At 44.7% G+C, this 16926-nt stretch overlaps 1 protein-coding gene across 3 annotated transcripts in view; it reads right to left on the reverse strand.

The window, feature by feature from the left end:
* SLC4A11 (solute carrier family 4 member 11) overlaps positions 1–16926 on the reverse strand; it is a 236541-nt gene that overhangs the window by 208906 nt on the left and 10709 nt on the right. The window lies entirely within an intron of this gene.

Here is a 16926-nt window from a genome sequence, read left to right on the forward strand (position 1 = left end):
ACTGGTGTCGCTTCATCGAGATATTGCGGTTTCCTGGATAGCGCATCGGCTATAACGTTGGAATCTCCGGGGATGTACTCTATCCGAAAGTCGAAATCCGCGAAGAATTCCGCCCAGCGCATGTGTCTCTGGCTTTGGAGCTTCGCCGTGCGCCAATACTCTAGGTTCTTGTGATCCGTGCGGACCTGTACTGTGTGCTTGGCTCCTATGAGGAAGTGTCGCCACACTTTGAACGCTGCGTGAATGGCCAACAGCTCTCTGTCCCATATGGTGTAGTTTTGCTCCGCCTTGCTGAGCTTTCGGGAGTAAAAGGCACCGGGTCTCCAGTTCCCATGTGGATCTTCTTGCAGGAGCACGGCTCCAACCGCCCTGTCTGACGCGTCGGTCTCTACTCGCATGGGCCTGCCTGGATTCACGTGCAGCAGCTGCTCCTCGGAGGCGAAAAGGCTTTTAAGCTTCCGAAAAGAGCGCTCCGCCTGTTCCGTCCACACGAACCTCTTCTTCTTGGAACTCAGAGTGTCCGTGATCGCTGCCGTCTCCTTTGCAAAACCTCTGATGAATTTGCGGTAGAAGTTGGCGAAGCCGACGAATCTCTGGACTTCCTTCCGATTGCGTGGGCTCTTCCAGTCCAACACCGCGCGGACCTTGACGCTGTCCATGGCCAGCCCCTTGTCGGACAGCTTGTAGCCCAGGAAATCCACCTCCGTCACATCAAACTGGCACTTCTCTAACTTGGCGTAGAGCCTGTTCTCCCGTAGTCTTTGCAGGACTTCCTTTACGTCCCTCTCGTGGGCCTCTTCCGTCTCCGAAAAGATCAGGATGTCGTCGAGGAAACACACACATTTCTTGTAGAGGAGTCCCGCTAGCACGTGATGCATAAAGGCTTGGAAGACGTGAGATCCATTTTGGAGACCAAACGGCATAACTCTGTATTCATACGTGCCCAGAGGCGTGAACATGGCCGTTTTCCACTCATCGCCCTCCCGGATGCGTATGAGGTTATACGCTCCACGCAGATCCAATTTGGTGAAGATCTTCCCCTTCCTCACGGTTGCTAGGAGATCATCAGTCTTAGGCATGGGGAAGGCCTTGGGTTTGGTCATACTGTTTATGGTTCTATAGTCCACAATGAGTCTCTTTTGGGGCGTGTCCTTCTTCTTCACAAAGAACACAGGACTGCCCCCCACTGCTTTCGATTCCCGGATGAATCCACGCTTCAAATTGTGCTCTATGAACTCCCTGAGCTCTTGCATTTCGTCCTCAGACATGGAATACAGCTTTGCAGTCGGCAACTGTGCCCCCGGCACCAGATCGATGGCACAATCATAAGGTCTGTGGGGCGGCAACTGGTCAGCTTCCTTCTCGCAGAAAACCTCCAGGAACCCTTCGTACTTGCTAGGTACTGCCTGCACCATGCCAAGTCGCAGCTGCTGCTCAGCCCCCTCCTCCTGGCAGGACTGGATGCAATTTTGAGCACAGTACGATGAACAAAAGGTGATCTGGCGTTGGTACCACGCTACAGCAGGACTGTGTCTCTCCAGCCAACTCATGCCCAATACTATAGGCGTGTCAGACAGGTGGGTGACATTGAAGCTAATGACTTCTCGGTGATCTCCAATCCGCATCACCATGGGAGGTGTCTGTTGCACAACTTGCCCTCCTAGCAATTTCCTGCCATCCACCGTGACTACGTTCAGAGGCGTTGTGGCGGGCAGAAGCGCTATGCGATGCTGCTTGACGAATTGCATCCCCACGAAATCGGCGTTGCTCCCCGAATCGATCGTGAGGGGCACTTCTAGGGTGGTCCCATTTGGCAACTGAAGTGTTGCAGTGAGCTGCACCGCTGGCTTGGGTGGTAAAGGGTCTGTGGGTTGCAAAGACGCTGGGGACTGTTCTACAGATTCGCCTGGCTGAGCCCCAGCAATTCTGCTTCCAGCCAGGCATTGTCGTTTCCCTGAGGTTCCTCTTCCTGGATCACTTCTGCAGCTACCGTCGCTAAAGCTGCAGTGTGTTTCTGGAGCCTCTGGGGGCACTCTTTCGCCATGTGCAGTGCACTGTCGCAGATGTAACACTTCCTGGTCCCTCTAGGAGGCTTCGCCTTTACTGCACCGGAAGCTGGGGCTCTGGCTGTTGCTTGAGCCTTAGCACCACCAAGTTCCATCGGCTCCTCCCCCTGCCTCCCCAGCAGCGAGGGATGTGACTGACTGAACTCCCTGGGGATGAAAGAAGACGTCCTCGCTGGTGGACGCACCTGACGTTCTTCCTCATTGTGCCAAGGACGTCCCTCGTGACGTATCCCAATCGCCAGAGCCCTCTGCACCACCTCCTCCAGGGTCTGAGGTCTGTCTCCCCTGGCAAGTTCGTCCTTTATGGGACCGCTGAGACCCTCCCAGAACAAATCCCTCACAGGTGTGCAGTCTTTCTCCCAGCGTAACGCAGTCAGTAAAGCAAAAAATCTGGAATGGTACTGACGCACAGTGGCTTTGCCTTGCCGCAGTCCAAATATCTCCCTGCGTGCAAGATCCAAATCTACGGTTGGCAGCGTAGCCCCAAAGTTGTCCCTTTGCCACGAGGGCCAATTCTAGCGAGTGGCTGTACATTTCAAATAAACATTGCTTCCTTACAAGAGAGAGAAGGCAAGAACTGAATAGAGCCATTGTTCAGCCAAGTTCACAATGTAGACTATTATTTAACTACTCCAATACAAAAGCAATTTAAAAAGGAAAACAATGTTTTCCGTAGCACAGGCTCAGCGCTCTACCTGCCCGCTCTCGATATGTGTTTGAACACAGCACAACCCTAAACAGCAATTGTTGTGGTCACTATTAATCCTGTCCAACCCCTACAGACACACCCGGATTCCTTTTCCTGGATCTGGGATTAGCTGGCTTTGGGCCCGGGTCCAAGAGTTTGCTCTCGACCTCAGTCAACAGTCCGCATCTGGTGAAATCAACTCCTGTCCACGGAAGCCGACGCCATAATAAATTGCATCCAGTAAGTTGCATCCCATTTGGCATGGGTTCCAGTCACAAAACAGGATTTCTCCAATTTCTCCCCGAAATCCCGCACACATCTACCCCAAAGAACCTGCAGGTTTTATTTTTATTTTTTTTCAGTTTTTTAAAATTAATTTTCCAAACTTATAACAGAAATAACATACAAAACACACAAAAGGAAACACATTGCAATACTAAGGAGAAAAACAAAACAAAAAAACAAATAAAAACACTTATTACTTCTAATCTGTTTTAACTTTCATTGTTAACTGGCTTCCTCGAATCCCCCCCAACTGAATTTCATTGTATCACCTTTTAACGGTTCTCCAAAATCATATTTCATATAAAATTAACTCCTTCAATTTACTATCCTCTTCTCTTTTATTAGTATTCTTATCCTTAATTCTTCACAATTCATTCTTAATCTAATCCTAAACCTATTTGATACTTTCAAGTAATTTCTAATTATCTTATGTTACAATATTTGGCTAAATTTTCTTTGAATTTCTTCCAATCTTCTTGATATTCCTCGTTTCTGGTAGCGGATTCTTCCAGTCAGGTCGGCCAGCCAGCTCCAAAAAGTCCAACATCTTCATCTGCCATTCTTCTATTGTTGGTATTTCTTGAGATTTCCAATTTTTTGCTAATAGCAGTCTTGCCGCTGTAGTAGCATACAAAAACAATCTAACATCTTTTTGGGGCGATTCCAATCCTATTATTCCAAGAGAACCTGCAGGTTTTAAGGGTGCATAAGAGACTGAAGGGGGAAGAGGGAAAAGGCGAAATCCCATTGCAAAAGTCTGTTCCACTGGTGCCACAGCAACCCTGAGTCTTCAAAGAAGCAGCACAACACTTGGCTGTTTTCCTTTTTCTCTAGATCAGGGCAGCACAAAGTCTTTGCAGCCTGAGGGCCACCTGGCGGGAGCCGCACGCAAGTATTGCGTGAGCCCAGGGGCAAAAGTGGGCACAGCAATGAATCATAGATTCATGGAATCGTAGAATTGTAGAGTTGGGACCCCAGGGGACATCTATTCTAACCCCCCGCAATGCAGGAATCTCAGCTACAGCATCCATGACTTATGGTCATAGAATCATAGAATAGAATCATAGAATCATAGAGTTGGAAGAGACCACAAGGGCCATCGAGTCCAACCCCCTGCCAAGCAGGAAACACCATCAGAGCACTCCTGACATATGGTTGTCAAGCCTCTGCTTAAAGACCTCCAAAGAAGGAGACTCCACCACACTCCTTGGCAGCAAATTCCACTGTCAAACAGCTCTTACTGTCAGGAAGTTCTTCCTAATGTTTAGGTGGAATCTTCTTTCTTGTAGTTTGGATTCATTGCTCCGTGTCCGCTTCTCTGGAGCAGCAGAAAACAATCTTTCTCCCTCCTCTATGTGACATCCTTTTATATATTTGAACATGGCTATCATATCCCCCTTAACCTCATCTTCTCCAGGCTAAACATGCCCAGCTCCCTTAGCCGTTCCTCATAAGGCATCGTTTCCAGGCCTTTGACCATTTTGGTTGCCCTCCTCTGGACACGTTCCAGTTTGTCAGTGTCCTTCTTGAACTGTGGTGCCCAGAACTGGACACAGTACTCCAGGTGAGGTCTGACCAGAGCAGAATACAGTGGCACTATTACTTCCCTTGATCTAGATGCTATACTCCTATTGATGCAGCCCAGAATTGCATTGACTTTTTTAGCTGCCGCGTCACACTGTTGGCTCATGTCAAGTTTGTGGTCAACCAAGACTCCTAGATCCTTTTCACATGTACTGCTCTCAAGCCAGGTGTCACCCATCTTGTATTTGTGCCTCTCATTTTTTTTGCCCAAGGGCAATACTTTACATTTCTCCCTGTTAAAATTCATCTTGTTTGTTTTGGCCCAGTTCTCTAATCTGTCAAGGTCGTTTTGAAGTGTGATCCTGTCCTCTGGGGTGTTAGCCAACCTCTGCTTAAAAACCAAGGAAGGAAAGTCCACCATGTTTCATTTGAGACGGTTCCACTGTCAAACGGCTCTTACTGTCAGAAAGTTCTTCCTGATGTTTAGATGGAATCTCCTTTCTTGCAACTTGAAGCCATTGGTTCGAGTCCTACCCTCCAGAGCAGGAGAAAGCAAGCTTGTTCCCTCTTCCTCGAGATATTAGATGATGGCTCACATATCTCCTCTCAGTCTCCATTTTTCCAGGCTAAACATACCCAGCACTTCAACTGTTCCTCATAAGGCTTAATTTCCAGACCCTTGATCATCAAGTCACCCTCCTTTGCACACATTTTAGCTTGTCAACATTCTTCTTCAATTGTGGTGCCCAGAATTGGACACAGTATTCCAAGTGTGGTCTAACCAAGGCAGAATAGAGCAGTACTATAACTTCCCTTGATCTGGACACTAGACTTGTGTTGATGCAGCCTAGAATAGCATTTGCTTTTTTTGCTGCTGCATCACCCTGTTGACTCGTGTTCAGCTTGTGGTCCACCAAGACCCCTAGATCCCTTTCACACAAACTACTGACCTTTAAAGCCCTAAACGACCCCACCCATCTGGCTGAGTTTCCTCAGCTACTCTAGGCAGCTCCCAACAGAATATTAAAAACGCGATAAAACATCAAACATTAAAAACTTCCCTAAACAGGGCTGCCTGCCTTCAGATGTCTTCTAAAATTCAGGTAGTTGTTTATTTCCTTGACATCTGATGAGAGGGTGTTCCACAGGGCGGGCGCCACTACCAAGAAGGCCCTCTGCCTGGTTCCCTGTAACCTCATTTCTCACAGAGAGGGAACAGCCAGAAGGCCCTCAGCCATAGCTGTCAAGGTTTCCCTTTTTTAAAGGGAAATTCCCTTATTCCGAATAGGATTCCTCACAAGAAAAAGGACAAGTTGACAGCTATGCCCTCAGCTGGACCTCAGTGTCTGGGCAGAACGATGGGGGTGGAGATGCTCCTTCAGGTATACTGGGCTGAAGCCGTTTTGGGCTTTCAAGGTCAGCACTAACACTTTGAATTGTGCTCGGAAACATACTGGGAGCCAATGCAGATCTCTCAGGACTGGTGTTATATGGTCTCGGCGGCCACTCACAGTCACCAGTCTAGCTGCTGCATTCCTGGATTAGTTGTAGTTTCCGGGTCACCTTCAAAGGTAGCCCCACATAGAGCACATTGCAATAGTCCAAGCAGGAGATAACCAGAGCATGCACCACTCTGGCAAGATAGTCTGCGGGCAGGGAGGGTCTCATCCTGCGTACCAGATGGAGCTGGTAAACAGCTGCCCTGGACACAGAATTGACCTGCAACTCCATGGACAGCTGTGAGTCCAGAATGACTCCCAGGTTGCGCACCTGTCCTTTAGGGAGACAGCTGCCCCATTCAGGACCAGGGAGTCCTCTGCCCCCGCTCGCCCCCTGTCCCCCAGAAACAGTACCTTTTCCCCAATACTGATTTGTAACCGTGCATGCCCAGAAAATATGGAAGGGAGGAGGAGTCAGCAAAAGAACATCACCACAAAATAATAAAAGTCATTTTAAACACACTGCGTGACAGAGAGAGAGAGAGAGAGAGAGAGAGAGAGAGAGAGAGAGAGAGGAAGATGTCTGAAGAGGCATTCTCAGTGACAGTTTCATCGGCTGAGTGAAGGGGACTCTGCACATTTGTGATTAATTTGTTAGAACAGTTAATGCATGTGCCAATTAATACATCTTGCCAATTAATGGCTTTGGTCTTAATTGGTTCAGACACGAATTTAATATGTCCATTAAATTGGTCGGTCATTAAAAAAAACCCAAAAAAAACTACTATGGGTTGGGCAGGCAGTTCTGATTCCTTTAAAACTCTGCTTTGCGAGAGAGAAGCAAAATGACTTTTCTCAGATGGTGCCAGACATCTGCGGCGTTTCTAAGTACTGATATTAAAAATGTCTTTCGGTTTTTAAAACACACATGGCCCAATTAAATAGATACACCTTGTCAGTTTATTCGCAGGTTTCTGATCCAATAAATCCAGCTAGCTGACTAATCTAAGGGTCTAATTAAAACACCTCAAAAGAGAACGCAAAGGCATACTGAAAGATTCCCAACTCTGTCTCTGTGTGTTCACTTCCTTTAATTTGGGAGTGTTTTCTTATGGCGCCAATTACGGGGGGAAACTCAGCTGGAAGTAGCAATGGGAGAACCAACCCCATAATCGTTTACAGTTTCTTCACCAAACAGGGAGTCTGGAGAAGACCCCAGATTTATTTACCCCTCAGGTGCACCCCTTAGATGTCGTGGTCATGGATAAAAATAAATAAATAGTTGCAAACAGGGTGGATAAAAATCTATGATATTTTTTAAACAAAAAATAAAAGAATCTGATTTATTTTATTTAAATCAGTTTTTTTTATTTAAATTGGATTTTTAAAATAAAATGCCTTTGGAGGAAAAAATCTTTCTAAAGATAGTTTTCTATTTAAGTTACATTATAGTCCAAAGGCTATTCATCAAGAAATAAGGATCTGTTTAAGTTTTTCATGTTTGCCAAAACTCAGTCTGTTGTTGTTTTTTAAAAAAATGTTTAATCACATCAGTTAACAAACATGGATACATATGCTATTATGTTATTATTTTAGTTAAATAAATTGTTATTAAGGAAATTATCATTTTTCTCCTTCCAATAAAGAACAGCAGAAAAGTTGTTCAAATATAAGCAGTTAACTTCTTAAACCTGACAACAATTTCATAATTATCTGTTTATGTATTTCTGATAGTATAACCAAATCAGTAATTTTTGATATAACTGTAAAAACTACTCTGAAAATTTATTATTCCAAAAACAAAAGCTTAATTTGTATTCTTTTGTAAATATTAAGATTATACCAGCAAGAATGAGTCTTTCTGTAAAAAAAAAAGATGTAAATCAAGTCTAACTGATTAGTGATCATATCCACCCTGGTCGCAAAGTCTGTATTCCAACAAATGGAAATTCTTAAGCAACTTTAATATAATTGCTATGTGGTATTGGTATTAATTTTGCTCTAATCCCTTTTACATTTCTTAACAAAAAAATTACTGTTAGAGATTTTCTTTGAGGTTTTTTGGCTTTTCCTTCGCCTACTTCGTACGGAACCCAAGTATCTGTTGTTGGAACCTGATGGACCATTGATGAACCTGGGCAAAAGCATCATTCCCAAGCGCCACTTTTGAAATTTATTTACACAGATAAGCGGGTGGCGCTGTGGGTTAAACCACAGAGCCTAGGACTTGCCGATCAGAAGGTTGGTGGTTCGAATCCCTGTGATGGGGTGAGCTCCCGTTGCTCAGTCCCTGCTCCTGCCAACCTAGCAGTTCGAAAGCACATCAAATGCAAGTAGATAAAGAGGTACTGCTCTGGCGGGAAGGTAAACGGCGTTTCCATGCGCTGCTCTGGTTCGCCAGAAGCAGCTTATTTATGCTGGCCACATGAGCTGTACGCCGGCTCCCTCGGCCAATAAAGCGAGATGAGCGCCGCAACCCCAGAGTCGGTCACGACTGGACCTAATGGTCAGGGGTCCCTTTACCTTACCTATGTTATGTACTGAAGTTCTCACCCTGGGCCAGCAGGGGGATACTGTAGATAGTTATGCAAATGAAGGATCGAAAGTGACGTTTAGTGATTGGATAGTTTTAGAAAGTTGTTACAGTAACAAGGTACTGGAGCTCTATATAAGCAGGCTGACTGAGGCCTGCAGTTCAGTTCTGTTCTGGCCTCTGAATAAAGAAGAGCTGTTTGAAGAATCGCTGTGTCGTCTGATATGTTCACCCACAACTTAACAACTTATACTACACGTTTATAAACCGCTTCGCAGCCTTGAAGTCCTCGAAGCTGTGTACAGCAATAAAAAATGAGATATTAAACTGCCTCCGCAAAAGTTCTAAAAATAAATAAAACCGTTCCTACAAAAGTGCAATTAATGTTACACCGAGGACGGGGACCTCAGGGAAAGCCTTCTTAGACAAAAACAACTCTGATAGGCGCCAAAGCATTGCGACACAAGGCGCCTCATTCCCCAGGGGAAAGCTGAAAGAAAAAGCTCGTTCCTTTCCTGGCATTTAGGTTTTCCCACCAGCAAGGGGAGCTGGATGGTGGAAAGTTTGGATATCAGATCTGAAGGAGGCTGCATTCATCTCCTGGCTGCTGTCGTGCCCAAGAGCTGCAGTTTAATTTCTTTCTTTTTTGATATAATTATTATTAAATTTTCTGTTTTACAGTTTAGAATACAGTGGCACCTTGGTTCTCAAACTTAATCCGTTCCGGAAGTCTGTTCCAAAACCAAGGCGCGCTTTCCCATAGAAAGTCATGCAAAACGGATTAATCCGTTCCAGACTTTTAAAAACAACCCCTAGAAGAGCAGCTGAACATGAATTTTACTCTCTAACGAGACCATTGATCCATAAGGTGGAAGCAATAGACAATGTACTGCAGTTACACAATCAGAAACCGAACTGGGTTCTTCCACACAGTCACAAAAACAAGAGAATTGCCCAAAACCCCCAATACAAAATAAACAGCAAAAACAGATCTCAGCGTAACACTCAAATCGGAAGCGTAACACTCAAAACAGAGCACATTCGGCCTCTGAAAAAAGGTTGCAAACCATAACACTTACTTGTGCGCAAGCTTTATCCTTCTCTTCCAACGATTTGCACATGATGCACTGTTGCATGTGCTGAAATTAAACTGGAGCTCGTTTAAAAGTACTTCGCCACCCCCAAGTGTTATTTTTGTTGGGGATAATTCAGATGGAAATTCCCATGTGTCAAAAAAGGTTATTTATGTATGCCACTACTGCGGCCTGTGTTTTGCTAGCCCCAAAATGGAAAACGAGCGAGGTCCCAACTAAAGAAGAATGGCAACTTAAACTGATGGAATATGCACAGCTTGCAGACTTAACACACAGAATAACAATAACAGAATAAGGTACAGAATAACAAGAAGAACACACAGTGCTACCTTGGGTTAATAACTTAATTCATTCTGGAGGTCCATTCTTAACCTGAAACTGTTCTTAACCTGAGGTACCACTTTAACTAATGGGGCCTCCCGCTGCTGCTGCGTCGCAATCGCACAATTTCTGCTCTCATCCTGAAGCAAAGTTCTTAACCCGAGGTACTATTTCTAGGTTAATGGAGTCTGTAACCTGAAGCGTATGTAACCCGAGGTACCACTGTATGTTTAAAGAAGATTGGAAAATGTTTATTGACTATATGGGGGATATTGGTGTACACTTGAAAACGTGGGCAGCCTTAAGATAAATTCAACAGTGTAAATAAGTGTTGATGGATGTAATAATGGAATACGGAATGGCTTAGTTTATATAAAATATGCAGGGATTTATTCTGTGCAAAATGAACCATGGAAAGAGCAGAAGGGAAGTCATTGATATTTTAAGGTTGTTTAAATGAATAAAGTGGTACCTTTGTTCTCAAACAACTTGGAACCCAAACACTGCAAACCTGGAAAGGCTAAAAGGCTGGCTCCAGGAGCAGAAATATTAGCGAGAAAATTAATAACAAGGAGATTATGGAGGATGGACTCGGAAGTTGAAATTACTCATGAACAACGAAACGTTCAATGGGGAAAAAGGACCTTTAATATTGGTGCTGGCTAAAATGATGGAAAACTCGTTAAACTTCTTCATGGATGCCTTTAAGATTGTCGCGTAATAATGTAGATCTCAACTGCTGGAGGGTATGTGTAGATCAAACGTCTCATTTTCATATGCGATCGAGTTGTAGTCAAATTTCAACTATGGTTTTCAGAGAAATAAGCCTCGTTTTCAGGACAAATGTTACCGTGCCGGCATTGCTCGGGTTATGGGAAGAAAAACCTCCAAGATGGATTACACATAAAGATCTATTAAGGTTTTCATTTGTAGCTGCTGGGATGGAAATTGCTCAGTCCTGGCAGGGGGACAAGCGTCTTACTTCGGACGCATGAGACATAAGAGTTTGGATAATAATTATTATTATTATTATTATTATTATTATTATTATTATTATTTATACCCCGCCCATCTGGCTGGGTTTCCCCAGCCACTCTGGGCGGCTTCCAACAAAATATTAAAAATACAGTAAAACTGCCTTAGCAGAAAAATTAACTAATCAGATTAGAGCTGTTCAAGGGAAGTCAAATCACTTTTCCTTTCACAACAGTTGCCAACCATTTCTAGACCACGTAAAAAACAGAAGACAATGTAAGATCACCTCTGCTTGTGAAATGATCTACTGAACTGTGTCAATACCGTTAAAGTTTCATTCTTGCAGGAGCTTGTGACGACCAATATGTGGTGATGTTCTTTCGTTAGTTGCGTAGTTATGTGGCCACAAAAAAGGAATTTAAAAAAATGCATTTCTTTCTTTCTTTCTTTCTTTCTTTCTTTCTTTCTTTCTTTCTTAACTGCCTTGGGCCTGGTAGGGTTTCAGAACCACAGGCAATATCAGGGCGGAAGAAATGAGCCCGTCGTATTTTGTGCCAATAAAACAACGTCGCGCATACATTCCCTTGAGTCGTATGGGTATATAGTCTTGCCTCCAGCCACTGATTAAAGGCAGAGAGATTTTTGTTTTATTGGGGTGGGGAGAAAGAGATGGAGAATGATTCAAAATAGGAGCTTTTCGCCTCCAGGAATAACTGGAGCCAATTTGGAAGACATTGCTCAGAGGAATGCACCTGTAGAAATTCTGAGGGAAGCCCACAGGTTTCGCAAAAGAGGCGTTGAAAGCAAAAGAGAAATCCGATTGCCTGCCTGCCCCTGTTCGCAAATGCTCACCGACAAACCTCTTCCAGCTTTGCAGGGCTAGGCAAATGTGTCCCGGTTGGGTTTTAAACAACGACAGGAGCCAAAAAAAGAAAATAATGACACTGTGAGGGTTGGCAGAAGAAACCTCTGACCCTAAACCTCCGCTGCCTTGCGGGATATCTTCGGGAGAAGAAAGGTCCAAGGGGTAAACCGTACACAAATCTAGAGTGGAGTCCGTAAGATGGTTGGGTCGCACCTTGTATGCCTCCTTCCGGCAACTCCTGCAGCCAACCTGGCGCCAAAAATATTGTTCTGCTTTTCTTTGGACCACATCAGCAAGGTCAAGAAGGGGGTCTTGCTGTCTGGACAGACCAGGACCCCCCCAGGTACATTGTCTAGGCTTGCACGCTGGGGAGGTCACTTCAGTGCTAAGACAGCTGTTTGACTTCACCCTGGAGGAGAACTCCATTGATGCTTGAGACAAATGGATGCCAGCAGTATAACAACTACTACTACTACTACTACTACTACTTTTTATTATTTACAAATAAATTATTATTATTATTATTATTATTATTATTATTATTACCCTGCCCATCTGGCTGGACTTCCCCAGCCACTGGCTCCCAGTACATTGGTTCCCAGTATGTTTCCAGTACAGTTCCGAACACAATTCAAAATGTTGGTGCTGACCTTTAAAGCCCTAAATTGCCTCGGTCCAGTATACCTGAAGGAGCGTCTCCACCCCCATCGTTCAGCCCGGACACTGAGGTCCAGCGCCAAGGGCCTTATGGCAGTCCCCTCACTGCGAGAAGCAAAGCTACAGGGAACCAGGCAGAGGGCCTTCTCGGTAGTGGCGCCCGCCCTGTGGAACACCCTCCCATCAGATGTCAAAGAGATAAACAACTACCTTACATTCAGAATACATCTTAAGGCAGCCCTGTTTAGGGAAGTTTTTAATGTATGACATATTAGTGTATTTTTGGTTTTTGTGGAAGCCGCCCAGAGTGGCTGGGGGAAACCCAGCCAGATGGGCGGGGTACAAATTATTATTATTATTATTATTATTATTATTATTATTATTATTATTACCCCGCCCATCTGGCTGGGCTTCCCCAGCCACTCTGGACAGTTTCCAACAAAATATTAAAATACCGTAATGCATCAAACATTAAAAGCTTCCCTAAACAGGGCTGCCTTCAGATGTCTTCTAAAAGTCTGGTAGTTGTTGTTCTCTTTGACATCTGATGGGAGGGCGTTCCACAGGGTGGGCGCCACCACCAAGAAGTCCCTCCGCCTGGTTCCCTGTAACCTCGCTTCTCGCAGCGAGGGAACCGCCAGAAGGTCTTCAGCGCTGGACCTCAGTGTCCGGGCAGAATGATGGGGGGGAGATGCTCCTTCAGGTATCCAGGACTGAGGCCGTTTAGGGCTTTAAAGGTCAGCACCAATACTTTGAATTGTGTTCGGAAACGTACTGGGAGCCACTGCAGGTCTTTCAAGACAGGTGTTATGTGGTCTCCGCAGCCGCTCCCAGTCACCAGTCTGGCTGTCACATTCTGGATTAGTTGCAGTTTCCGGGTCACCTTCAAAGGTAGCCCCACGTAGAGGGCATTGCAGTAGTCCAAGTGGGAGACAACCAGAACATGCACCACTCTGGCGAGAGTACTTTCTTTTGCCTATTTTTCGTTTTCCAACATCCAGCTCGACTGGGTCTCCCTGAGTTCTGCTATAATTCCTATCCACTTTTCCCACACCCTGAATAATTCTGTACTCCTCTGTCGCATTCTGCCCTGGTGCACCTTTCCCCCTAGACAGAACCAAAACAAAAAGCCCCGAACGCTGCTTAGTTTTTATGCAGCACTTGCAATTAGGATGCTCAGGCACATCTTTTATTGCGACGAGCTTTAGGATGGCGACACGCTTCATAAACGCCGGCAAATGAAAAACACCAGAACGAGAACAGCGACTAAATGGAGAAGAGAAAGTGCTTTTCATTCTCCCTCACCCACTGAGGCAGCAGATGCTATCGGTTTACATAGCAATTGCCCAGGGAATATTCCTTACAACGAAGACTAACAAGCTAGTTATGAAACTGGCCGCAGGGACAAAGAAAGTCCAGATTTAGGGCAGTGAGAGCAGGCACCAAATCGAGGGGGCACAAAACAACAACAACCACCTATATTTATACCACAATAAGAATAACCTATATTTATATAGGTAATTACTGAAAAGATCCATAAAAAGCAACTGTACCAAAATGAATTATTGTAAAAATTATAAGAAGTATCTGGGGCATGGCTGTCAACTTTTCCCTTTTCTTGCGAGGAATCCTATTTGGAATAAGGGAATTTCCCTTTTAAAAAGGGAAACGTTGATAGCTATGATTATGGACCTAATAGGTATTTAAAGCTATGATCTGGGGAGGGGAAAATTTTGTCCTTGCTCAGGGTGCCATATTAACAAAGTCCCCCCCTGAGTCCAGGTGGGTCAGCTCTGCTTCAAATGATCTCCTTGCTGCTTGAATCCACAAAGTGTGCTAGACCTTAACCACTGATTTTCCCATCATAGAATTGTAGAGTTGGAGGAGAACCCCAGGATTCATCTAGTCCAACCCCCTGCAGTGCAGGACTCTTAGCTAAAGCATCCATGACCAGGGCCGGATTTAGGTTTGATGAGGCCCTAAGCTACTCAAGGTAACGGGGCCCTTTATATGTCCAGCTGTCCTTTGCCAACAACAAATTGTTGCTGTTTTTTGTGTTGAATATATGCTATATGGTAATTTATGGACCTAATAGGTATCTAAAGCCATTTGCACATAACAAAATATGTATTTTATCAAAGTAATTGTTGAACTTATATTTTGGAAATGTACATCCAGGTGTTTTTTTCCTTTAATTTTTTGGGGGCCCCAAGGGAGTAGGGCCCTAAGCTATAGCTTGTTTAGCTTACACTTAAATCCGACAGTGTCCATGACAGATGGCCATCCAACCTCTGCTTAAAAGCCCCCCATGAAGGACTGTCCACCACCTCCAAGGGAGTCCGTTCCACTGACAAACAGCTCTTTCTGTCAGGAAGTTCTTCCTGATCTTTAGTTGAAATCTCCTTCCTTGTAACTTGAGGCCATTGGTTTGAGTCCTACCCTCCAGAGCAGGTGAAAAAAAGTTTGCTCCATCTTCCCTGTGACAGCACTGTAGATATTAGAAGATGGCTCTCATATCTCCTCTCAGAGTCCTCTTTTTCAGACTAAACATACCCAGCTCCTTCAACCATTCCTCATAAGGCCTGGTTTCCAGACCTTTGATCATCTTAGTCACCCTTCTCTGCACACCTTCCAGCTTGTCAACATCCCTCTTAAACTGTGGTGCCCAGAACTGGGCACAATATTCCAGGTGTGGTCTGGCCAAGGCTGAATAGAGTGGTACTATGACTTCCCTTATGGTGACAGCAGTCACGAAATTAAAAGACGCCTGCTTCTTGGGAGAAAAGCAATGACAAACCTAGACAGCATCTTAAAAAGCAGAGGCATCACCTTGCCAACAAAGCGCTGGTTTTCCCAATAGTGATGTATGGAAGTGAGAGCTGGACCATAAAGAAGGCTGATTGCCAAAGAATCGATGCTTTTGAATTCTGGTGCTGGAGGAGAGTCTTGAGAGTCCCATGGACTGCAAGAAGATCAGACCTCTCCATTCTGAAGGAAATCAGCTCTGAGTGCCCACTGGAAGGACAGATCCTGAAGCTGAAGCTCCAATACTTTGGCCACCTCATGAGAAGAGAAGACTCCCTGGAAAAGACCCTGATGTTGGGAAAGATGGAGGGCACAATGAGAAGGGGACGACAGAGGACGAGATGGTTGGACCAGCTTGAGTTTGACCAAACTGTGGGAGGCTGTAGAAGACAGGAGTGCCTGGTGTGCTCTGGTCCATGGGGTCACAAAGAGTCGTACACGACTAAACGACTAAACAACAACATTACTTTCCTTGATCTGGACACTCGGATTATGTTGATGCTGTCTAGAATACCATTAGCTATTTTGCTGCTGCATCCCACAGTATAAAAGCATTATATAGTAGCACGCATTTTTTGAGGGGGGGGGGTGTTTATAATGTCTGTGGTTGTTTCAACTCAGAACTGCTTCCCCCTCTGCACACATAATGAATTCTTAAGATCCCCGACATAATAGTGAGAGCTTGAGATCTCATCTCACCCACGACAGTGCTTACTCATAAGTGCTTTTCATTAGGCGGCAAAAGCATGTATTGAAAGAGAAATGTTTATGGAGCGGGTAATTTTCACCTCATAAAACTAACGCATGATCAAAAGTGGCATTTAAAAAGGGGGGGAGAGAAACACCTTAACAGGAAATGTGAACAACCTGCAAAGGAGAGGTGCTAATTTAAAGCATCTGCTAAAGGACTGTTAGCACCCAATTATTTTAGGCTGTTATTTCTGATAAGCGACAAAACCATCTTAGCCCTTAACACCACCATTAACAGTAATCGTGATACAGTACAGACGTCTTGTTAAGTCTTGTTAACGGTACAAGCCATGCTATAAAGAGGATGAACAAGGGTCCATGGCTTTTAAAAAAAAATACAGAGCAATGACGTCACCTGCAAGAGCGCCAAAGTAACTGAGGAACCCTCCTTGCTCTGGACAGGGAATGGAGTGATAACGAGGCTTTCAAGTTCTATATTAAGTTGGTGGCAAACTAGCACAAATACCAAATTAGCTAGATGCCTCTTCTGTTTGTTGCGATTCCTGTTCCATGCCAGCTGTTTAAATGGAAGGGCTCTACTGCAACAACCTCACTCCTCTCTCCCCTCCAACACTGGAATCTTTGCACAAAGCAAAGTCACAGGGAAATGCACTGGAAAGTGCAGGACAACATTTGCTTGGTTCAATGTCATGAACAAATCAAAGTGAATGCTTAATAAAACATCATTCGGAAGTGGTCTTTTAATAACTAAAGACTAAAAGATGAAGCTTTCTCAAGTGCAAGTGACTGACTGATGGTTTCCAATTCATTGGAGAAAGTAATTTGTCAAGACTCCAACTTTAATCAATAATAAGCACCACTCCTCCCATGATGGTTATAGGATAGGTGCAAATACCAACTGTGCTTCTATATAAAACACTTGGAGTTAGCACACTGGTGTTAGCAGAACTTGCTGTTTAGGTG

The sequence above is a fragment of the Podarcis gaigeae genome (genome assembly GCF_964106915.1).
Source record: "Podarcis gaigeae genome assembly, chromosome: 9".
NCBI classification, from domain to species: domain Eukaryota; kingdom Metazoa; phylum Chordata; class Lepidosauria; order Squamata; family Lacertidae; genus Podarcis; species Podarcis gaigeae.